The 15,584-nt window shown below is 41.5% G+C and overlaps 1 protein-coding gene across 2 annotated transcripts in view; it reads right to left on the bottom strand.

Annotated features, from left to right (window-relative positions):
• Positions 1-15,584, bottom strand: part of lrrc4ba (leucine rich repeat containing 4Ba) — a 48,585-nt gene that overhangs the window by 18,966 nt on the left and 14,035 nt on the right. Inside the window, exon 2 of one of the 2 annotated variants that reach the window (XM_053514031.1) lies at positions 8,887-8,985. The exons of the other annotated variant lie outside the window; for it this stretch is intronic. The gene's annotated coding sequence lies outside the window, so the exon portion shown is untranslated. The remainder of the gene's footprint in view (positions 1-8,886; positions 8,986-15,584) is intronic. 2 annotated transcript variants of the gene reach the window in all.

Here is a 15,584-nt window from a genome sequence, read left to right as displayed (position 1 = left end):
ATTTTTTTACATTTTTGGTCATTTAGGCAATTTATTTCCCCCTGACACACAGGGTTGTCTCTAACAAAACATTTAGGTTGAAAACCGCGATACATTAGAACCTCGGCATATGAAATTAATCCATTCCGGAGACGAGTTCTTAATAATAAATAATGTAAATGCAGGTAATCCATTCCAGCCACCCCAAAAAACTTACCAATATTACCAATTTCCAACATTATAATCATATCTTTGATATACTGGATGTGATAGATATATTAGAAGAGACATGTAAATGAAGTACAGGTGATAAGTTCATTTATTTCAGTAATGCAACTTAAAAAGTGAAACTAATATATGAGATAGACTCATTACATGCAAAGCAAGATAGTTCAAGCCGTGATTTGTCATTATTGAGATGATTAAACCCCAAATCCACAATCTCAGAACATTAGAATATTGGGAAAAGGTTTCCACTGTAACTGGCTAATTAAGCCATAACATCTGCAGAGGGTTCCTGAGCCTTTAAATGGTCTCTCAGTCTGGTTCAGTAGGAAGCACAATCATGGGGAAGACTGCTGACCCGACAGTTGGAGAGCCTGGAGAGGAGGACTGTCGGGAAAAGACCATTCAGAAGTGATGGGGACTTTAACAAGGAGTGGACTGAGGCTGGAGTCAGTGCATGAAGAGCCACCACACACAGACGGATCCTGGACATGGGCTTCAAATGTCCTAGTCCTCGTAATCCTATGACCAATTTTGACCCCAATGGCTTCCGTGCGGTTACCTGGCTGTGTGATATTAATTACATATACATTTTATATATATTTATACTTTCTAACAGGAAATCATGCACAAAATCTTCTTCAATGCTTGTTTGTCAAACTCTCCATATTTCTGGTGTTTTGTTTCCATTCCACATGTGAATCTAATAAAAATTCTGCACTTGCTTCTGCTTTGCCAGACCTAAAAGCTTTTCTGTAAGTCGCTAGTCGCACTGGATAAGGACGCCAGATAAAGATAATAGAAATACTTGACATTATATTAAATATATTACGGTGCAGTAATCATTGCAGATGATATGATTTCCATCAGATTCGCCTTAGTTTGTCTTTTTAGGCAGAATAAACTTGAGTCATTCATTTTATTTTTATTTTTTCATAATTCATGAGATGCCAGATTTCTTGTGTAAATGCTTGCACATAATAAATGATAAACAAATCTTTTCAGGTTAATAAATGAGGCCCAGTCGGTGTAAGAATAGTCTTAACCTAGCACCTTAAATTAAACTAAAAACTATAACCTTCACCCTGAATCACGGGGAATTCTGGAACTATACAACCCTAATAAATATATTGCAGAATAATTGTAAAGGTGGTTCTCTGGCAGCACTACAACCTCCTGATCGATATACCTGATCCCCCGCTGCCTCTGCATGCAAACACAGCCCGGCTCCTGGCAAACAATTAATTGCCACATTGGAGTGCTAAGCATGTTGATATGCTCGAGCGCGGCCGGTTGGAGCGGAAGTCATTAATCAGGCCGTCACTGGCCGTTCACACACGCATGTAAATGTTCAGGGTGGTGCAGAGGGACGGCAGCCACTTGCAACACAGCATCACACACTTGCAGCTATTTTTGAGAGAACTTACCTCAGCACTCTCTCTCTCTCTCTCTCTCTCTCTCTGTCTCGCTCTGTCTCCCCTCGGTTCGCTTCCCCGCACTGCTGTGTGCAGTGTTCAGCGTGGGCGTTTGTGCTCCACGTTTTTCTGCATTAGTGCATTTTGCAGTGTTACTGAAGATGTGTGTTTGTGTGTTAATTCACACACGCTGCTGCTGTGTAACTACAACCGTGCTGATGCTGCACATACAGCACTAGAACTGACTCACATTTTATTACAGTTTATAATAATCAGAGAATCTTCAGTACTTTTCTCCTTAGTCACTTCTGCTGTCAAATGCTCAACCCAAGATTCCAAGAGCGTCTGTTCCACGCAGTTATGATTCAAAGATTATAACTGGCTACATGTCCTACATCTGGTTTTATATCACTAGAGATTAATGTTCCAAGGGACTACAGGTATATTAACGAGCCCCTGTTGTCACAGGTGTCCACGCTACCAGAGCTTCACAGCACCTAATATTATTTGTGCCCTATGTTCCCAGAGTTCTACATCACCAGATCCCAATGTTCCCAGAGTTATATATCACCAGTTTGCCGAGTTCCCAGGGTTCTATATCACCAGTTACCAATGGTCTCAGAATCTAGGTACCCAGTTCCCAGTGTTCCCATAGTCCTTAATCACCAGTTCCCAATGTTCCCAGAATCTAGGTCACCAGTTCCTGATGTTCCCACAGTTTTATATATCACCACTTCCCAATGTAACTAAAATCCAGATCATCAGTTTCCAATGTTTCCACAGTTCTATATTATCATGTCCCAAGGTTCTACATCACCAGTTCCCAATGTTCCCACAGTTCTATTTTATCATGTCCCAAGGTTCTACATCACCAGTTCCCAATGTTCCCACAGTTCTATACCATTAGTCCCAGGGTTCTACATCACCAGTTCCCAATGTTCCCACAGTTCTATACCATTAGTCCCAGGGTTCTACATCACCAGTTCCCAATGTTCCCACAGTTCTATACCATTAGTCCCAGGGTTCTACATCACCAGTTCCCAATGTTCCCACAGTTTTATATCAGCAGTTCCCAGGCTTCTATATCACCAATTCACAATGTTCCCACAGTTCTATACCATTAGTCCCAGGGTTCTCCGTCATTAGTTCCCAATGTTCCCACAGTTCTATACCATTAGTCCCAGGCTTCTATATCACCAGTTCCCAATGTTCCCACAGTTCTATACCATTAGTCCCAGGGTCCTACATCACCAGTTCCCAATGTTCCCACAGTTTTATATCAGCAGTTCCCAGGCTTCTATATCACCAATTCACAATGTTCCCACAGTTCTATATCACAAGTTCCCAGGATTCTCCATCACCAGTTCCCAATGTTCCCACAGTTCTATACCATTAGTCCCAGGCTTCTACATCACCAGTTTCCAATGTTCCCACAGTTCTATACAATTAGTCCCAGGGTTCTACATCACCAGTTCCCAATGTTCCCACAGTTTTATATCAGCAGTTCCCAGGCTTCTATATCACCAACAATTCACAATGTTCCCACAGTTCTATATCACAAGTTCCCAGGATTCTATGTCCTCTGCATACCTGTTATCCCCAGGCGCTATATGCCTAGGGTTTTTGCTCCCAGGCACATCTCCACTCAGAGTTCTTTATTTCCAGGATCCTATTCTACAGGGTGTCACAATGTTTCTATACATAGGGAAAGTTGACACGATAGCAAAATGCAACTGTATTTACAAAACCTCTACTACACAAATGCCATTTCAGTGAAAACACTCAGTGTCTCATCTCTCACACTCACGATGAACCTGATTTAAAACATCTGGTGTTCTGCATGTAATTCGCACTTTGAATGCATTCCTTTCAAATTTGCTTTGTAACAGACATATTTGCAAGCATATATATGTGTATACTGTACATAGTGTACTGTACAGCGGAGTTCCTGTAATGTGCAAGTGGTGTTGAATGATTGTGTGTACTGTTCCCACAGACAGATGTGTCTCTTCAGCAAGTCGGTGACAGAAAAGTTATCCATTGATTTTGAACCTTCAGGCATTCCACTCCACTTGACCTTTGGAACCATTTCATGAAATATAGTGTAGAGGGAAAAGAAATCAGAGCTAAAGAAACACAGAACACATAAACCATCTGTAAGGCTCATTCAGCTAATAATTAACATTAGCCAGCTAGTTCCATACGCATCTACGTTACTCTGCGCGTTTTAAGACTGGCCCGTGGAAGGAAAGGAAAGCCTTGTCTATGATGTTTATTTGTAAACAAATTCCTAAGTCAAGCAGACGATTTTGTCCTCCTTGTTTTTCTTATCTGGCACGCTGAACGCACTCATGAAGTTTTCACGCAACGCTGTCGTCAAATTCGTCCTGAAATAAGCACTCTCTAAAAGACAGCTTTCCGTAAGGCAGCTTATGAATGCCGCAGACTTTATCTCAAGCGCACACACACTGCGTTAAGAACGCTTCCCCGCCTCCTCCTGAACAGAGCGACAGGACGTGTTCGTCTTTGCTGAGTGCCCGAATAAAAGATGATGGGCACATGCCACGCTGTAACACACACACGGCCCCGGCTTTGACTGGCACGCTGAAAACCGTTCACGCTGACGAAGGCGATGAGAGCCTGGAGCACGACACACACTGATCTACATCGCCATGGTAACTCACTGACCCACTGTGACTGATGGACATCACCATGGAAACCTGTCACCGTGGAGACCGACGCTGTGCCTCTCTCTGCACGGTACCATCAATATCAGCATGGGGGCGTGAGGTGTCTGTGCCTGTGTGTGTGTGTGTGTGTGTGTGTGTGTGTAGAGATGAAACAGAAGGGCTGCAGAGAGCACTGACAGCCACCTCCTCTCTGTTTTTTAAGGCTACCTTGCTTTCACATTTCTCCATGTAAATTTAATTAAACACACTTTAAGATAGCTTTAATGGCATAAATTAGACCATCTCTCTCTCACTCTTTTTCTTTCTCTTTCTGTGTGTGTGTGTGTTTTGCTTCACAGATGACTGAATCTTTACAGCACTTATGTAAAGCCACAATTTAATCCCTTCCATAAAGTTGTTAGCTTCGAGAAGTGGAAGACCACGCCCCCTTCAATTTGAATGACAGGTATCGAGGCCATATCACACAAAGCCCCGGCCCCCAAAATGAGTAGTTTTACTCTAGTAGTATACTGTAAGTGCTGACATCCAGCATTTTCTCCAGACAAACATCGAATGCAGAGTCTCCTAAAACACACACGCACGGATTCTCCTGGAGCTCGTGTCCACGGTGCCGACTGAGCCACAGCCGCGTTCCTGCTGGAGAACGGACCCAGGGTGCAGTGACCACGAGCCAAATCAAATAATTGTTATAATAGGACGAGTTAGCACACGGTTGTCCCTGAAGTGCCTGAGGTTAACGAGCCTGAGCTCTAATCGGCTCTAATCGATACAGCACCCAAGGATGAGCGCGAGGTACAGCACCGCCCACATCATTGAATCATCACAGCTTATATCGGCACTCATCACACCGAACAAACATCAGCACAAAAGCAGCACAATGCAACCATCCGAACTGTTAAAACAAGAACAAAGTAGCAGAAAAGGAAGCAGAAGGAGAAGAAAGTGGCTGTGTTCCATTCCACAGTGCACTTCAAAAGGTCTCTCTACTCCCTGTGCAGGGAATGCTGGGTAAGGGAACTTCCCTCGACAAAATTCCACCTTTGGGAACACCCGGGACATCTCCAGCACAGACGTCACTTCCTCTGTGCGTTCCCATGGTAACATAAGCACCTCAGATACCTGTCGCTGCTGCTGTGGAAATCTCACACTACAGACATTAAATATCGAATATCTCTTCTGACAAACAACAATACCACTATAAAACATATACTGTCAAAATGTGTGTGTATAACTCGCCAATAAATTATTCGATTAATTTACAAGAGAAATCATTATTGTGCAGCGTTCTTGTTACTGACTACTAGCCCAAATGATACTTTGGTGGCTCTGATACTTTGGTGGTTCTCGCCCGCCAAGCAGAAGGCCCAATGATGGTTCAATGCCCGCCCAAACCCCACCCACTGGATGCATTGCCGGTCCCAAGTCTGGATGAAATGGGAGGGTTGCGTCAGGAAGGTCATCCGACGGAAAACCTGTGACAAGTTGGTGTGTAGATCATACTAAGGGTTTATTGAGTAAATTAACTTTTTAATGTATTGATAATAACAAATTATTGGGTCATATTAGTATAATGTCATCCCCTATAATAATGAAAATAAATTTATCAATTCCGTTTCACTTCAGCGAGGCACGATGATTGATGTGAAAGTTTTTCATGTCCACTTTCCGTGAAGTGAGGACCCATAGTGGACTCGTTCCCTACATCGTTCACAGTTCCCTTTGAACTGAGCAGTTTCGCCCCTTGTGGTTTGAAATCACACTTAACATAGCGGAACAGCCTGTGCAGTGCAGTGTACTTCACAGGGAACTTCAAGCCTATCGGAACGCAGCCAGTGAGGGAAAATAAGACTAACAACAAGTGCTTACAAAATCACATAGGTACAGTATTCAGGGGCAGGCATTAAAATGGTTTAGATCATACCTGTCTGATCAATATGATTTTGTAGATCTAAATGAAGAACTGTCTGGTGTAATGACAGTAAAATATGGGGTCCCACAAGGGTCAGTTTTAGGACCTCTGCTGTTCGCAATATACATGCTTCCCTTAGGTAACATCATTAGAAGACATGAAATTCATTTCCATTGTTATGCTGATGATACCCAATTATATATCTCAACAAAACCAGACGAAATACCTAAGTTGTCTAGATTAACCGAGTGTGTCCAGGATAAAAAAGATTGGATGAACGAAAACTTTCTTTTACTAAATTCAGATAAGACAGAGATATTACTTATTGTCCCACAAACCAGAACACAACAGCTTTTACAATTCAGCCTGCGTTTAGAAGGATGTACTGTTCTACCAGCTCAACAGTAAAAGACCTGGGCGTGATATTAGACAGTAACTTGACCTTTAAAAATCATATTTCGAATATCACAAAAACAGCCTTTTTCCATCTTAGAAATATCGCCAAACTTAGGAGCATCTTATCCGTATCTGATGCAGAAAAGCTAGTTCATGCATTCATGACCTCCAGACTGGACTATTGTAATGCATTACTAGGTGGTTGTCCTGCATCCTCAATAAACAAGCTTCAGTTAGTCCAAAATGCAGCCGCCAGGGTTCTCACTAGATCCAGAAAATATGATCATATAACCCCAATATTATCATCCCTGCACTGGCTACCTGTTCAGTTTAGAATTATTAAACAAAAGTGTATTACTTACATACAAGGCTTTAAATGGTTTAGCTCCCACATACCTAACCAGTCTTCCGATACGCTATAATCCACCACGCTCCTTAAGATCACAAAACTCTGGACTAGTTCTCAGAATTTCAAAATCTACAAAAGGGGGTGGAGCGTTTTCATATTTATCTCCACAGCTTTGAAATAGCCTTCCAGACAGTGTTCGGGCTCAGACACTGTTTCCCAGCACATCTCCTTAATCTGGCATACATGTAACTCATCCCATAACCTCATACTTCAGTACATCTATCCTTAATGGCAACTACGCTAAGTCTTTCCATCTGTTCTGTTCTCCTACCCATCCCAAGGCACCTGGAGATTGTGCCAGCTTCAGTGGACAAAGGCCAACCTTGCAAGGTTCCTGAGGCATCCAGAGAAGGACCAGCTCCAGCTGGATTCTGCTTTATGATGGTTGGAGCTACACATCCTGCTCCTGTGCTCCCAGTGATCCAGACCCCATCTGCCCTCTGCACCTACTGACTCCCTGTGCTGAACTGGACTTCATGTTAATTTAAAGAACTTCTGTTATATTGAACTTTCACACATTCTGCATAACACACATGATGTTATATCATCTCTATCTGTTATCACCCAGATGAGGATGGGTTCCCTGTTGAGTCTGGTTCCTCTCAAGGTTTCTTCCTATTTCCATCTCAGGGAGTTTTTCCTTGCCACTGTCGCCGTCACCCTTGGCTTGCTCATCAGAGAAATTTCATTTATCACTCATTCATCTCTTTATTATCTAGACACATTCTTCTCACACATACACAATTTCATCAATTTTTTTTTTTCTAAAATTTTGTTTTCATTGTTGTGAAGCTGCTTTGAGACAATGACCATTGTTAAAAGCGCTATATACTGTAAATAAAATTGAATTGAACTGAATTAATGGGAAGATAAAAAAGGAGAAGAAGGAGAAACAGAAGTAAGAGCAAGACTAATAACAAAAGACAGAGAAGACGAGCAACAACAACAAACATAAGACTTATGCAAAAAAAAACAACAACTAGAAGAAGAAAAAGATGCAACGAGTAAGACAAAATAAGACTAACAGTAAAAAGAGTAGAAAAAGAAGAAGAGAATACAAAGCAGAATTATACGGACAACTAAAACTGAAACAGAGAACAAAGAAGCAAAAGAAAAAAACTGTAAGAATGGAGAAGAACAGCATGATGATGATGATGATGATGATGATGGTGGTGGACATGTCAATCACTCTATCTATACCCCCTTGTCCTGTATACAGTGTTGCAGACGAGGATGGAGCGCTAATCCATCGCAGGGCGCGCAAACACATTCACATTGACACACTACGGGCAATTTAACAAAAAAACAACAACAACAACAACAACAAACAAAAATCCCCAGTGTTTTAAAGTTTCCAATATTGGACAGATCCTTACACCGGGGGTTTAAGGATCTGTTCAATTATGGAAACTTCAAAACACTTTTGTAAGTCATTCTAGAAGCATCTGCTAAATGTCTAAATGTAAATGTAAAATGATGATGATGATGATAATGATGAGGGGATAATCCAAAAGCATTACCAAACAAACACAAAAGTGCATTATGGGTATTCTTTACATAACACATGACTAAGAGACTCATGGGGCTTCACACAGCTTTTACACGTAGATACAAAACCATAAAAACCTGTGCACTATGTAGTGAACAGGGGCTGTTTGGGATGTGCATCAGACAATTGTTCGTCCTCACCTTCTTCTTCTTCTTCTTCTTTTTAATTGCTCCTTCATTATACCCGGTCTCCAATGCCAATACTACTACCTCTCTCTCTCTCTCTCTGTCTCTATCACACGCTCCCACGCTGTGTGAAATGGAAGAGCGATCTCTAAGAGACCCCGGTTGCCATAGTAACTGCCTCACACTCACCATGTCTTGTGTGTTCTTCGCATTAGCAGGACTTCCTGTTGCGTGTGTGTTCAGACTCGGTGGCTCTGAGACCGGGACGTCTGCATCACTCCACACCACCTGCAACACAAACACAGGACAGGGCTTGCTTTCTTTCTTTCTTTCTTTCTTTCTCAGTTCTTAGTGAGACAGAATAAAAAAACTATTCCACACACTCCACACCTGAGCGATCTGATTTCGATTGTATTTAATTTTAAACGTTAGTGTGACACACCGCACTTTCTCAAACTTAGCCACGCCCTTTTAAAATCAGACTCCACCCACCTCTCAGCATGTACAGGCCCTCTGGGGCCCCAGTGTGCACTGTCCCTATCTGGGACAGTTGGGACCCCCACACCCAGGACAGTGTGTCTGGTCGGAGACGAGGACGAGTGAAAGTTAATAAACAGTGTGACTAAGACTAAGAATCTTTATTACAGAGAGTCAAATAAACACACACACACACACACACACACGATATCAGGAACAGGAAGTAAACGCTAACACACGACGGCAGACGCTGGACAAAGACACACTGCAGGAAAAAAACAGACTACCACACATGTGACTCGCAGGGGCTGATGGGTAATGAAGAGAGAGAGAGAGAGAGAGAGAGATGGACCAAGATGGATGGATAGATAAAAGTAAGAAAAAAAAGAAACTGTATAAGGAGAGAGAGGGAAAAAGATAGAGACATGATTGCATCAGACAGAAAGAAGCAGTGAATTAAGTGATACCATGACAGCTCTCTCTCTCTTTCTCTCTCTCTCTCTTTCTTAGTTTTTTCTTTTTTTCCGAATCTCTTGTTGAATTTTATATCCAAACGATGCTTTATTTATATCCCACATTTTCAACAGAAACAAATATAAAATTTGTTCCCCTAGTTCTGTAAACTTTTCCCTTTCCATTCTCTCTCTCCCTCTCCCTCTCTCTCTCTCTCTCTCTCTCAAGAGATTCTTTTTTTCCTTCCTTGTTTCTTTCCTATTTTTTGCTTGAACCTTCCGCCTATAAAATCCTGTACACGAGTAGAGCGCTGATGTTTCCTGCCTCCAGCACAAGTATAAAACACACACACACACACACACACACACACACACACACACTATATTAGCTACTGCTAAGTCTGGATCTCCCTTAAAACCCCAACCCTTAATAATCATGAACAGGAACATGCACCTGATGGTCACATGACCTGAGCGTTAACGAATCGGGCCGTACCTCATTAGCATATGGCCACACCCTCTTATAATGTATTCATTTTAGCCCCGCCCACCCTTAGGTTTTACAAATCTGCCCCAGTAAAAAAAAGAAGGAAAAAAAAAGTACTACTCTGCAACTTTTCAGTTTTTGCTCCAGAGCCACGATTCCAAAAATAAAACCCAGGCGTTAAATGGAGAGAAAAATAAACCCCTCGCTTCTAATTGCAGATTTCCATCTGGTCTGAGCTCGTTTAGGCTCTCGCTGACCCGAATTAAACTCAGTGAGGCTCAAATGCAGATGACGACATGTCCACTTTTCACACACACACACACACACACACACACACACACACACACACACACTCAGGAGGATGCTGAACCCCTCGCTGCTCTTGTTGCCGAATCAGGATGTAAATAAACCTGACCGTTGTGTTACCCCGAGTCCAAGCTGCTTCACACACGAGCTCAGGTCGTAACACATGAAACAGCACAAATGTGTGTGTGTGTGTGTGTGTGTGTCTAAAACAGCGTTCACAACTATTATTAAACCCAAATTACTTTTTTATTTATTACTGCAATGAGATTTATTCATACTTAAATCATAACTATAAATGAGAATTTATTTAGTACAACATTAAAAAAAAGCAACTACATAATGATGACATCATCACGCCACCGTTTTCTCCTCTTCACCGAGGGTCTCATGGACGATTAAAACCGTCTGCCAAAAAACCTGTGATATTTATCAATCTGTTATTAAACTATCTAATGAATTATAAAGTGCATGTAAACAAACAAACAAACAAACAAAAAAATGCTAATTAGATCCTGAATTTCCTCCAAATGTGCTAACCGCTAACAGCTAACCTAGGCTTGTTTTCAAGAATTTCTTCATGTTAATTGATCAATGATAACTTCCTCTTACATAATTTGACCTGTTTTTATCAAAACTAAAACTTATACGGAGCCAAATGTCTCGGCCTGAATGTCGCTAAAGCGCTAAAGACGGCTTGTTTAGCTGTTTGCACTTAGCAACTAACTGTTAGCATCAAACTTTGACTTTTAGGTTTGTTTTAACTTTGAACATTCAGAATGTCTTATGAATTAAATAACACACAGACACACACACACACACACACACACACACACACAATTTCAAGCATTCCGGAATGCAGGATCTGACCGATGTAAACTTGAATAAATTAATAAACTAATAAATAAATAAATAAATATGTCCACATGAAAAGATCATAATAAAAAAAACAAGACTTGACTAATTACTTGATGTGGATTTTAGTAAAAGTGTTCTGAGTCTCCACAGGTCCTGAAGACGTCACACACTCCAGTCTGCGCTCACCAGGACACCAACAGCTGATACTGACACCAGGTGACAGATCACCTCCTCGCGTCAGCGTTTGCTAAATTTCCCAGTACTGCAGCTTGGCCACTGCAGCGCGTCAGCTACTTGTAAGGACACGCCACTTCTTCCTGCTTTTTCATGGTGCTATTACTTTTGCTTAAAACTTTAAATCGAGCTGGCATATTATGAAAGATTCCCGAAACAGTTGGTAAATTGGTGTGCAACTGTAATAACCGCTTGATTGCGTGATGCGTAGATAAATTCGTTGGAACTCAGTGAATTGAATTGTGTGTGAGTGTGTGTGTGTGTGTGTGTGTGTGTGTTAGTGGTCCAGGAAGCTCGTTTCTCAGCAAAGTTTTATTTCAATGATTCATTTGTTAAATGTGTGACTGTGTGTGTGTGTGTGTGTGTAAAACCTAATGTCCTCCCATTAGACTCATCTTCACGTCGATTTTGCTCCAAACCCCCGAGAACTGATTCGCAGCTCACGCTTATTATTCCTGCTTGAAGAATGCACGCACTTATGCACGAAAAAGAAAAACACTTCCTGATATTGCGAGTTTTTTATTGTATTAAAGTAATAATAGCACAAACTTCGACGTCTTTTTCTCCCTGAAGATACCAGAAGCAGCGTAGAGCGAATTATGAAGCGTTTAGCGTTGCGAGTTTTAACCGGTGAAGCTCGGCCAGATCAGATTAACTTTGTTGTGTTGTTATGTAAATAATTAGATTTTAGCCTATCATACACAAGAGCGATAAATATTTCGGAAGATTCTTCTCAGGCGTCTTTCCATTCTCTGCGTGACAAATTACACCAATCAGTCATAACATTGACAGTTTAAAACTGGTTATCAATTATACACAAGTAAACTGGTGATGATCATGGCCACCCAAGACACTAAACAACTTGCCAAGTCCAATCCAACAGAAAAGCCAATGCAGCACAAACCACTGAAAAAAATCTACTGCTGAAGGTCACCAGAACACCCAATGCATCACAGCCCACTATGTACGGGGACCCAGCAGGCAAAGAGCCAAAGGCCACCAACCCGGCCTCCACACGTCCCAGATCTCAATCCGATTGAATGCTCATGAGAGACACTGCACAAACAAGTCCAATCCAAAGAGGTCCCACCCTGTAACCCACAGCACCAAAAGGATCTGCTGCCAACGTCCTGCTGCCAGACACCACAGTGCTCCAGACGTCTCGTCGCGTCATGGGTCAAGGGGACAGAGCTGCCCAAGCTGCACAAGCGGACCCTGCACAATACTGGGCATAATGTTTTTCATTCATTTTATGGTTAATCAGGGTATAACAAGATATGCCCATATATTTACCACAACAAACAAAATCTATAGTAATACAAATGTCAGGAAAACTGCGGAAAGTTGCAAGACTACAGCCCCAACCAGCCACTGCGGGTCACATGTTCAGTTTCTGATTATCTTTGCACCCATTGGCACATATTTAAGCTTCAGGTCTTTCAGTTTGTTCTTATCTTGCGTTTGTTGTGCTTACGGTGCATTGTTCGCCAGCGTTAAATTTTACGTATCCTCTGATCCTCCAGCACTCCTCGACTGGTCTCATCATTTCTCAGGGATTTAGAATGCATTTTCTCTAGAGTCACTGACAATCTATAAGTGATGACTAAAGACCTACCTTTTTCTTCAGTACTCCTCCCAACAGTGTCAGACTGATGGTAGTTCTAGTTCGTAACCTAGTGAACCAGTGCAAGGGTATATTTAATGATAGGAACTTCAAAGCCCTTATGCAACCAATAACATCGCTTCCTGTTTAGAGCACTGGGAAATATTTTTGTTGTTGTACTTCTCGCTACTTTAAAGTTCTTTATGGATTTTGGATAACTTGGTAACAGCTAGGTTATATTTAGTTTAACAGTAGCGGTGGATGGTAATCAGTATTAATGCTCCAAATAAAAGTTAAAACTCATTATTTTTCATATTTGTAGCATTGTATTTGCATTATTCATTCAAAGTTATCTCATTTTATCGAAGTCATTCTAACTTTTTTTTTTTTTTAAGTCGTCACAATGCCTTAACATCCAAGTTACAGCGCTCGTAAAACGTTAGGGCTCCCCCCAGGTTAATGTCGAGGCAAGACATCACACGTTAATGACACTTAAGGTTGCTCTGTTGTGCTGGTTATCAGAACGTCTGTGAAGCGGCCATAGGCATGGGGCACAACCCAAACACAGGAGATATTGCAGCCGTGCTGATATTCAGCACAACACCATGACCTTAGAATGTGATACTGCTTTTATGCACAGTTTCACAAATGTTTATTGTTAACAGATTACGATTTGTTTCTTTCTTCAACCAGTTATTTAGCTTCGTCTGCACATATCCTTCTGCACCAGGCGTAAACTGTACCGAGGTACTGTACCGAAGTACTGAGGGGTTAGGGTTAGGGTTAGAGTTAGGAATCCTGTGCAACTACTTACAATGCTACAGTTTTTATTTGTTGCAACTATAAAGTAAAAGTCGAAAATATATTTAAAAAAAATTGATACATTTGCATGTTTTCTGCTCAGACAGGAACATCAGGGAACTTACTGTATAATCTCTGTCTTCAAATTTTTACTGAGAGAACAGTTATATTGATGTCAGTGAAAAGGTGCAAATTATGTTTTAAAATGGACATCCTGTTTAGAAAAATGCAAAAATATAATAATAATAATAATAATAATAATAATAATAACATGCTTTGCAGTTTCCTCTCAGACTATCACATTCTTACTGTGTTTTGTTTTTTTCAGCACTTGCCCTCGCTGCTCTCTGTTTTTTCCAGTCCAGCTAATAATAGTGTGCTTGGCTCTTCTTTTGCACATGTGTGTGTGTGTGTGTGTGTGTGTGTGTGTGTGTGCGCTCTGTGGTTGAGCTCTAAGTGAGCAACCAAGTTTGAGCCACAAAATTTACTTACTGCAGCCTTCATCACTGGAACTCACTTTACACATCATAATCATCATCAGAATATGAAATGAATCGTTTCTAACAGCTAATTTGGATGAGAATTGCATCTGAAAGCATCATCATCATCATCATCATCATCATCATCCTGTCCTTTTTCCCAGCTTCTAGACCATGCTTACTAGAGCAATTAACTAACTTAACCACTGAGACTCTGTTAAAACCTGATCCCATCACCTCTTTCCTCACAGCCCACTGACTCCGACATCATAGACCCCCCTCCCCCCCCCCCCACCACCCCCACTCACACACACAGAGGACATGCTAACCGTGCTAACCCTCTCTCCATACATGCCAATCCTGCCTGGATTATGCCATCCATTTTAATATCACTAACCACGGCCATCTTTTACTGACAATTATTCAATAATTAAAGGGCTGACAGTGTTCATTTATTCCCCAGGAGCTTTGGCTTGGACCGAGCTGCTCAATCAGAGCAGTCAGAGCTAATTAAGCAAAGGGGGGGGGGGGGGGGGGGAGAGCCGAGTATCAGCAAGAACGGAGGGGTTAGTAGCATGAGCGTGTTCCAAGCGCTTGGATCTGGACGTGGCCCTGAAGCTTGACGGAGTGATGAAGGCGGTGCGGCGGACGGGCTTTTAGCACGTCTCAGCTCATGGGTGTGATTTATCAGATGCTATTGCTTGCCTATTTTTTTTTTCTTTTTAAGCATTTCCAATCGCGCTCCTGGCTCCAGCTCATCTTTAAAGTGGTGAATGCCAATCCAAGTGAAGTTTCTATCCAGTCTCAATCTGTTTAATAATCTCTTCCAGCACATGCACGAGTTATTTATTTACTCTTAATCTCCTAATTATTATCATTTTAACATGTGTTAATTAACATCTTTTGTTACCACAGCTATAAAACTGCCTCTCTCTCTCTCTCTCTCTCTCTCTCTCTATTATGACTTGTTGTTTTTGTTGTCAAGAAAATGCAGAAAAGCACAAACCCTTCTGAAATACTTACAAAGCCCTGGCACTGGAGACTCCTTCCATAAGAGAGCTGTTGCTATGGAAACTATAACGTATCAGAAATGAGTACATCTATATAAATAAACAAAAGGTTTTGTCTGTGCATTGGTCAGAACTCACTCTTTTACTTTTATATTTCATACATTGAAGGAGCAGAAACCAGTC

Source organism: Clarias gariepinus, chromosome 16 (assembly GCF_024256425.1).
Source record: "Clarias gariepinus isolate MV-2021 ecotype Netherlands chromosome 16, CGAR_prim_01v2, whole genome shotgun sequence".
Lineage (NCBI taxonomy): Eukaryota > Metazoa > Chordata > Actinopteri > Siluriformes > Clariidae > Clarias > Clarias gariepinus.
The sequence above is the reverse complement of the archived record's forward strand: the minus strand, read 5'-3'. Positions and strand labels throughout refer to the sequence as shown.